General features: G+C 47.7%; 2 non-coding genes across 2 annotated transcripts; one reads left to right on the top strand and one right to left on the bottom strand.

Annotated features, from left to right (window-relative positions):
- Positions 1–1,682: 1,682 nt before the first annotated feature.
- trnak-cuu (transfer RNA lysine (anticodon CUU)) lies at positions 1,683–1,755 on the bottom strand. Its single transcript has one exon. It is a non-coding gene; the product is annotated as a tRNA-Lys (tRNA).
- A 5,825-nt stretch (positions 1,756–7,580) lies between these two features.
- On the top strand, positions 7,581–7,652 carry trnaw-cca (transfer RNA tryptophan (anticodon CCA)). The gene has a single exon. It is a non-coding gene; the product is annotated as a tRNA-Trp (tRNA).
- Positions 7,653–8,450: the final 798 nt, after the last annotated feature.

The raw sequence follows: 8,450 nt of genomic DNA, 5'->3' as shown, positions 1-8,450 counted from the left end.
GCGAAGAATGATCTCATGGCCAATGCCAAGCACGAAAATGTCTCTCAGCATTTGTTCTAGGAATCCCTCAAATTCGCAATGTCCTGCGAGGCACCTTAATTCAGCGACATAGCTCGCCACTTCCTGGCCCTCCGACCGTTGGCACGTGTTGAACCGATACCTCGCCATCAGATCGCTTTCTTTAGGATTTAGATGCTCGCAGACCAGCGTACACAATTCTTCATAGGATTTAGTTGTTGGTGTCACCAGAGCTAGAAGATTCTTCATGAGGCCATAGGTTGCTGCCCCACAGACGGTAAGGAGGATCGCCCTTCATTTGGCAGCGTTCTCGTCCCCTTCCAGCTCGTTGGCCACGAAGTATTGGTCGAGTATCTCCACAAAGGCTTCACAATCGTCCACTTCTGAGAACTTCTCCAGGATACCAACTGTTCCTTGCATTTTTGCGTGGTTGTTCATTGTCTCGTCGCCAATTGATACGCTCATGATAAAGGATGAAACTGAGTACTGTGAATAATGAGTCAGTGTGACCTTAGCTCCTTTAATAAGACTCCAGAGTGCAGGTACCTCATGGGTAGCCTGCTTACATACCGTGCTCCCAAAGGATACTGGGATCCCTTGGGACTCCGACAGGTAGGCCCTCTGATGATGGAGTGCACAGGTTGTCAAGGGTTAAATACATAACACAAGATGTGAACAGAAATCAACCATCAAAATCCCTGTCATTAACCGCAAAGGGTTTCCTGCAATTTTCTGATCGCAAAGCGCTTTCAGTCCTTGTCCTTAAAATTGCAGACGTGGAAATTGGGGAGTTTAATGACTTTGAAAGGAGGACATTGTTGTTTGGTGCCGTTCTGGTCAGAAAAATGTTTGTGAAAGGAACTTTTTGCAGAGAGAGGGATTGAGCATTTCAGCTTGTTCCTGAACACTTCTCTCTGGGCACTGAGCTCAGCAGCAATTTCTGTCGTGTGGAGGTTATCACATTTCCTTCACACGTGAAAAGTTCCCGGTTCAAGCCTGCGCAGAAACATTATTTCTCAAACAAAAACTTGTCTGCAATAAAAGCTGTTTTGGATACATTGTTGAATGAGCAATGCACATTTAAAATCAGTCTCCTCCAATACAGATTGTGTAAAATCAGATCGGGGATAAAACTTCATCAAGGATTAAAGTTTCATGAATTATTAAAGTTCACTTTTTGAAGTTTTGACTGTCCCTGTCAGCATTTCATTCATTCCGTGAAACAATGCGATCGGTTTACACCAGCAGATCTAAGCTGCATTTGAAACCCACAAACAACTCATTAATTATTCGCTCTTCCCCACTTCCAGAGCTCAGAGGGTTATTGTCCATCCCTGGGATACAAGCTACCTCGGACCCGGACCAAAGCTCCCCGTACACCGAGCACAGGCTCAGGAAAACCCCGGGGGAGAGGATATCCCGGTCACTGGGCCTTCCAGCAGCCCTGAACAAGCGCCCGGTCTGAAACTTTCCAGAGTAATAACTTGCATCTGGAACATCTAACAGTAAGGACGGCCGAGCGGTCTGAGGCGCTGCTTTCATTATTTGATTAAATTATCAATTCTCCCTCAGTTCGCATTTTTATCATTGTGCAAAAGAAGATCATGGGTTCATTAATGATATTGACCCGCGAAAGCAACATAAAAGTTTAATGAAAAAGTAATCGCCCAACGTGGGGCTCGAACCCACGACCCTGAGATGAAGAGTCTCATGCTCTACCGACTGAGCTAGCCGGGCTTTTCAACATTTACTCTGTCAATCCCCTTCAGAATATTGTCCGTTTCAATGAGATCACCTCTCATTCTTCTCAACTCCAGAGAGTATCGGCATATTCTACACAATCTCTCACCATAGGACAGTCCTCTCATCCCAGGAATCGATCTGGTAAACCTCCGTTGTACCACCTCCAAGGCAAATATATCCTTCCTCAGATAAGTAGACCAAAACTGTGCGCAGTACTCCAGGTGTGGTCTCACCAGGGCCCTGTACAATTGGAGCAAGATTTCCTTACTCTTGCACTATGGGCGGAATATTAGGTGCTATGGTCCGAATATCCTGATTTTCTGCTGATTCTACGGTTGTATAAAAAGTTATTAAAATTCAACAGTCACTCGGCAAACATATTTGTATTTCCTTCAGTGTGCGACACATGTGGGTGGATTAATGATGATTGAAACAATTATTCAGTATTTCACAGATTTGAATTATTTTTGTCAATTTGCTCTGTAAAAATGCTTTCCCTGACCAGGAAACAAACCCAGACCACGGCAGTGAGAGCACTGAATACTAACCACTAGACTACCAGGGAACACTGCTTGCAGCCTCTGCGATAGCTTTAAATATAGTCAGCTTACAATAACAGCTGAGAATTGTGTGGTGACACGGGGTGTAACTGGATTTGCTGGGAGCAGCGTGGAGGCCCCGACCTGCGTGAGAACACCAGCGGCAGGTCGGGGTCATAAAAGGAGCGGTGAGCGGCGGCCTGGGAGCAGCGTGGTGGTGTACCACGGCAAGGTACAGTGTGAGCTGGTGCAGGAGGGTGACGGCAGCGAAGTGTGATGTCATCAAAGTCCAGGTCGGTGATTGGAGCGTGGGCAGGTACAGCAGGAGCAGCGAGAGACTGTGGAGGGATGTGATCGGGGCCCAGGGGCGGCGTGAGTTCAGGGCCACGGGCCCAGGGGCAGCACGGGCCAGCCCACACTGTGATATGTGTGGGCACTGGGTCCGTGCAGCAGAGCTGGTCTTCAGTCGTCTTGGATAACACTTGCCACTGGACCAAGACCTCGCTCTGTCAAGCCCGTGTGATGGCTGGGGAGCAACAGCCACCACACGTTAAAAAAATCCACGCACAGGCATCTTCCACCCTTCAACATGCAGTTCGGGACCTGGAATATTAGGTCCATCATTGAAACACCTGTGAACTCATCCTTTTTTGGCGTGGAAGCAAGTCATCCTCGCTTCGAGGGACTGCCTATGATGATGATGAACTGGATTTGCTGCAGTCCGCGGGCAGCAGGTGATGAAAGCGGGCGTGAGAGGGTGAGTGACAGGTGGGCACTGCTTCTGATGCTGTCTGACCCACGGTGGGAGTGGCCGGGGATTTTAAAGCCCTTTCATTGCACCAATGCAGGGTAAATGAAACTGTGTTTCAGGAACCTTCATGTTTCCAAACATGGACAATTTGCACTGTAGACCTCGTGTAAAAATGGCAGAGTGCCAAGTTTTCTCTCCCTACTGCCCATGTGCGAAGGTGCCGGCAGTGTTTTCGGCGCAGGCATTTGGCTCCGCCCCCCACTTCACCATCGACACCACGCCAGGACTCCGGGGACTGTACACAGCGGCCAGGATGGGGCGAGTTTTTCCCCGAGCCGTTTCCAGCGAGCAAAGTCGGTGCGCTTGAGGTCAGTGCGCCGACAAAACTGCTTGGGGAAAATCTAGCCCTTGAAGAGTAAGGAGCACACTGAAGGAAATACAAATATGTTTGCCGAGCAACTGTCAAATTTTAATAACTTTTTATACAACCATCGAATCAGCAAAAAAACAGGGCACTCGGCCCATAGTACCTAATATATAGCCCACAGTACAAGAGTAAGGAAGTCTTGCTACAATTGTACAGGGCCCTGGTGAGATGAGGAGAAACTTCTTCGCTCAGAGAGTTGTTAACCGGTGGAATTCTCTGTCGCAGAGTTGTTGATGCCAGTTTGTTCGATATATTCAAGAGGGAGTTAGATGTGGCCCTTATCGCTAAAGGGATCAAGGGGTATGGAGAGAAAGCAGGAAATGGGTACTGAGCTGAATGATCATCCATGATCTTATTGAATGGTGCTGCAGGCTCGAAGGGCCGAATGGCCTACTCCTGCATCTATTTTCTATGTTTCGATGTTTCTCTGTCCTGCTACTGCTTCTTTAATAATGGATTCCAACATTTGCCCAACCACAGATGTTCGGCTAACTGGTCTATAGTTTCCTGCTTTTTGTCTGCCTCCTTTTTTAAATAGGGGCATTACATTTGCAGTTTTCCAATCTGCTGGGTCCTCCCCAGAATCCAGGGAGTGCATGTCCACAGATCCCTGAAAGTAGCAGGCCAGGTAGCTAAGGTGGTTGAGAAGAAATATGGAATGATTGCCTTTATTAACCGAGGCATCGAATACAAGAGATGGGGTCGGTGGGGCAGGTTAGGTCACAGCTGGAGTACTGCATGCAGTTCTGGTCGCCATATTACAGGAAGGGCATGATTGCACTGAAGATGGTGCAGAGGAGATTTACGAGGATGTTGCCGGGAGTAGAGAATCTTATCCATGAGGACAGATTAGAAAGGCTGGATTTGTTTTCCATGGAACAGAGACTGAGGGGAGACCTCATTGAGGTGTATAAAATGATGAGGGTCCGAGATATAGTGGATAGAAAGGACCTATTTCCCTTAGCAGAGGGGTCAACAACAAGGAGGCATAAATTTAAAGTAATTGGTCGAAAGTTTAGAGGGGATATTTCTTCACGCAGAGGGTTGTGGGGGTCTGGAACTCACTGCCTGAAAGGGTGGTAGAGGCAGAAAGCCTCAACACATTTAAAAAGTGCTTGGATGTGCACCTGAAGTGCTGTAACCTGCAGGGTTATGGACCTCGAGCTGGAAAGTGGGATTAGGCTGGTTAGCCTCTAGTTGGCCGGCGCGGACACGATGGACCGAAATGGCCTCCTTCCGTGCTGTAAACTTCTTTGATTCTATGAACTCATTTGCAAAGAGTTGAGGTGCGTGTGAGGTGATTTGGGCACATCTTTCCTCACATGGCAACATTTCAAAGGTACTTAACGGCTGTACAGCGCTTTGAGGCGTCATGAGTTACTGACAGACGCTGCAGAAATCCAAGTCCTTCTTTGCAAAATTTCAATGCAATCTCAAGGTTCGTCAGGGATTTGAAATCAGGATCTTTCTGCAAATTTCAAGTAACAACTGCGAAGCAAAAATCATATCCCTCGACCAACAAACTACCTGCTTAGCAAATGTGGAGATAAGATGTAACCATTATTGAAGCATTTTTAGTGTGTGTTGCTATTCTTGATCGGAGGAGCACATGAGACGGAATCAGTGACTTTGCCTTTTCGACATGTCTTCTGAAGCGCCGCACGGTCCCACTCCTGCAGTCAATGAGCTGTTGGGACGTTAATGTATCCATCATCATCATCATCATAGGCGGTCCCTCGAAACGAGGATGACTTCCTTCCACGCCGAAAAAGGATGAGTTCACGGTGTTTCAATGAATGACCCGAACGACATCCCAAAGGGTGGAAGATACCTGTGCGTGGATTTTTTAAACGTGTGATGGCCGTTGCACCCCAGCCATCACACGGGCTTGACAGAGCGAGGTCTTGGTCCAGTGGCAAGGGTTAACCAAGGCGACTGGAGACCAGCTCTGCTGCACGGACCCAGTGCACACACATATCGCAGTGTGGGCTGGCCCGTGCTAACCCTGGGCCCCTGGCCCCGAACTCATGCCTCTGCTGGGCCCTGATCACATCCCTCTACAGTCTCTCGCCGCTCCTTCGCCCCGATCTCGCCGCTCCTGCTGTATCTGCCCACGCTCCAATCACTGACCTGGACCTTGATGACATCACTCTTCGCTGCCGCCGCCCTCCTGCACCAGCTCGCGCTGCTCCCTGGAGTAGTCTCCCGGGACCTCCAAGCTGCTCCCAGGGCCGCTCGCCGTTCCTTTTATGGCCCCGACCTGCCGCTGGTGTTCTCCCGTTAGTGTATCCAGGCTGTGGGTGGCCACCCCGAGCGCAGCAGAGGGGTTTCTGCATTAGTTCTGGGTGGGGACAGTATCTTTCCCCTTCTCTCTTCCTCTTGTCTATATCCCTGTGCTTTTATTTCTCTATTTATTCCCCCTGTCTCAGTTTCTAGCGTTTTAAAGGGAACAAAAGATGAAATGGGTATCACTGTGGAACAACTTCTCTCACTCAAAGATAGACGCACTACCGTTGTGCCATGAGGTCTAGGCAGCTAGCCATTGATATTCAGGTTCATATATAAATATATATAAATATATCTACATGTATCATAACTGTTCCCTGGTGGTCGAGGGGTTAAGATCCGGCGCACTAACCTGGTTTCAATTCTCGATCAATTCATCGCATAAAAATAATTGAGGTCTGTGAGACGATTAATAATTGCTGTAATCACCATGAATACCAATACTTTCTGCGATAGACCGAGCTTACAGACTATCTGGCTTCTCCTGCCCTTTGCCGGGCACGTGTTCGGGGTTTAATTTAGTAAACTGGGCGAGTTCGCTGATCGCGGGGAGACGGTAGGAGCCTCTGTGGCCCCACTGTGAGGATGTGGAAGTGAACACGGTGGCTGGGTGATCCGTGACATTTCTGTAAAGGGCAGCGGAGGAGAAGGATTGAGAACTTTCAGTGTGGGACAGAAGTTGTTTAAGGTGAGCCAACACATTCCCGATCAGCGCAGAGGGAGCTCACTGGTCAGCTCCCCTCTGTTGGGGCTGTTGTGCCAGAGGTTTCTGTCGTGCAGTGGTTATCACATTTGCTTTATACGTGAAAAGTACCCGGTTTGATTCTGGGTAGAAACATTATGTTTAAACTTGCTATAAGGGAACAATCGGAGGAGAGTTAGTCTCCTGGAAAATGCTGCCTGACCTGCTGAGATTTCCAGCATTTGCTGTTTTTATTTGCTATTTATTCTCCTGGTAGAAAGGCTCCCTTATTCCTGAATTGCTCTTTATTTAACCAATAAATAGATAACTTTCAGTGAGAGAAAACGGATCCACCGGGGACATTTCGCGTGTGAGGCCAACGTGATATCCGTTACACTGCAGCCCATCAAAGGGCGAGAAACCACTGAATATAAAGGATGAGCTCACAAATACCAGGGGCAGTGCAGTCTGGTCAACGTCAAACCCTCCTTTCTTATTCAGCAGAGGCATGATGCCACAAAGTTTAGTTAAAGATACAAATACAAGTAAAACTTCCAAATCTTTTCACTGTAAAATTCTTTCACTTTATTTGAAATCCTACTGCGTTGAATCTGAAAATGATCACCATGGGATTTTATCTTCGCTGCTGATTCTAATTTCTCTGCACGGAAGGAATAACCGGTGCTGTTAAATTTGACAAAAGTTGCCCCAGATTCCTGGTGACATCGGCAATACAGCGTGTAAAATGGGTTAACATGCTGAAGAACAGAAAAACTAAACAAATAGGAGCAGGAGTCGGTCATACGCCCCTCGAGCCTGCTCCGCCATTTAATACGATCATGGCCGATGTGATCATGGACTCAGGTCCACTTCCCTGCCCGCTCCCCAAAGCACAGGACAAATGATTGAAGTATCGACTGTCCCTCAGTTAGCATTTCTTTCATTGTGCAAAAGAAGGTGAGGTGTTAATTAATGATGCTTTTCCATGAACGCAACACAAAAGTTTAAGAAAAAAACATACGGTGACTGGCAGGTGAGCGCTGCTTCTGACACCTGGTGGGAATGGGCGGGGATTTTAAAGCTCCTTGTATTGTGAAAGCTTCATATAGAGGAACATCTCAAACACATTGCGTAGGCCTCATGGCGCAACGGTAGCGCGTCTGACTCCAGATCAGAAGGTTGCGTGTTCAAATCACGTCGGGGTCACTGTTCTTACAGAATTAATATTTTCTTTGCTGTTTGGCAATAACCAGACCCTTGTTCCAAGGTCTGTCTCACTGTTTCCCCGGTGTCAGGCAGAGATACGCCTGCTGTCCTCATTTAATTCATGTGACAGGACACAAAAGTTCAAAATCAACTTGCAGGTGGCCACACACACCGCCGAGTGGTCTGAGGTGCTGTGATTAGATCGCAGTTTTATCTGGAGGTGTGGGTTTGAATCCAACTTCTGACATTTATTATTTTTAATCATTAAGCGAAACTCATTGTTTGACACCACGACCAACTCCTTAAAACTGGGATTCAGCAGTTCACCTGCTCGCTCAACATTTCCGTCTGACCTGGTGCTGAAAGTGGAGATGTTTCCGCAGTGTAGCGGTTAACACGTTCGCCTCACACGCGAAAGCTCACCAGGCGGGAATATTTTCTGTAGCTTTCTCCTCATACATGCTCAGGGGCGAGTTTGTTCTCCTGTGAAAAGTTCATAAGATGATAAGCATGTGAGAATTAGGGGCCGGAGTATGCCATTCGGCCCCTCGAGCCTGGTCCACCATTCAAGAAGATCCTGGCAGTTCCTCGACAGCAAGTTTAAACATCTGGGGCAGAGCCAACAGGCGACTGTCTGCAATCAGTGAGAGAACGGTATGTTTGGCAGAAGCCTGGCGAGCTCAGTCAGTGAAACATAAGATTTTTAATCTCAGGGTCGTGGTTTCGACACCAACATTGGATATTTACATTTTTCATAGAATTATAGAATGATAGAAGTTTGCAGCACATAAGGAGGCC

The sequence above is a fragment of the Pristiophorus japonicus genome, unplaced genomic scaffold, assembly GCF_044704955.1.
Source record: "Pristiophorus japonicus isolate sPriJap1 unplaced genomic scaffold, sPriJap1.hap1 HAP1_SCAFFOLD_296, whole genome shotgun sequence".
Classification (NCBI taxonomy): domain Eukaryota; kingdom Metazoa; phylum Chordata; class Chondrichthyes; family Pristiophoridae; genus Pristiophorus; species Pristiophorus japonicus.
This window is presented reverse-complemented; position numbering and strand designations above follow the sequence as displayed.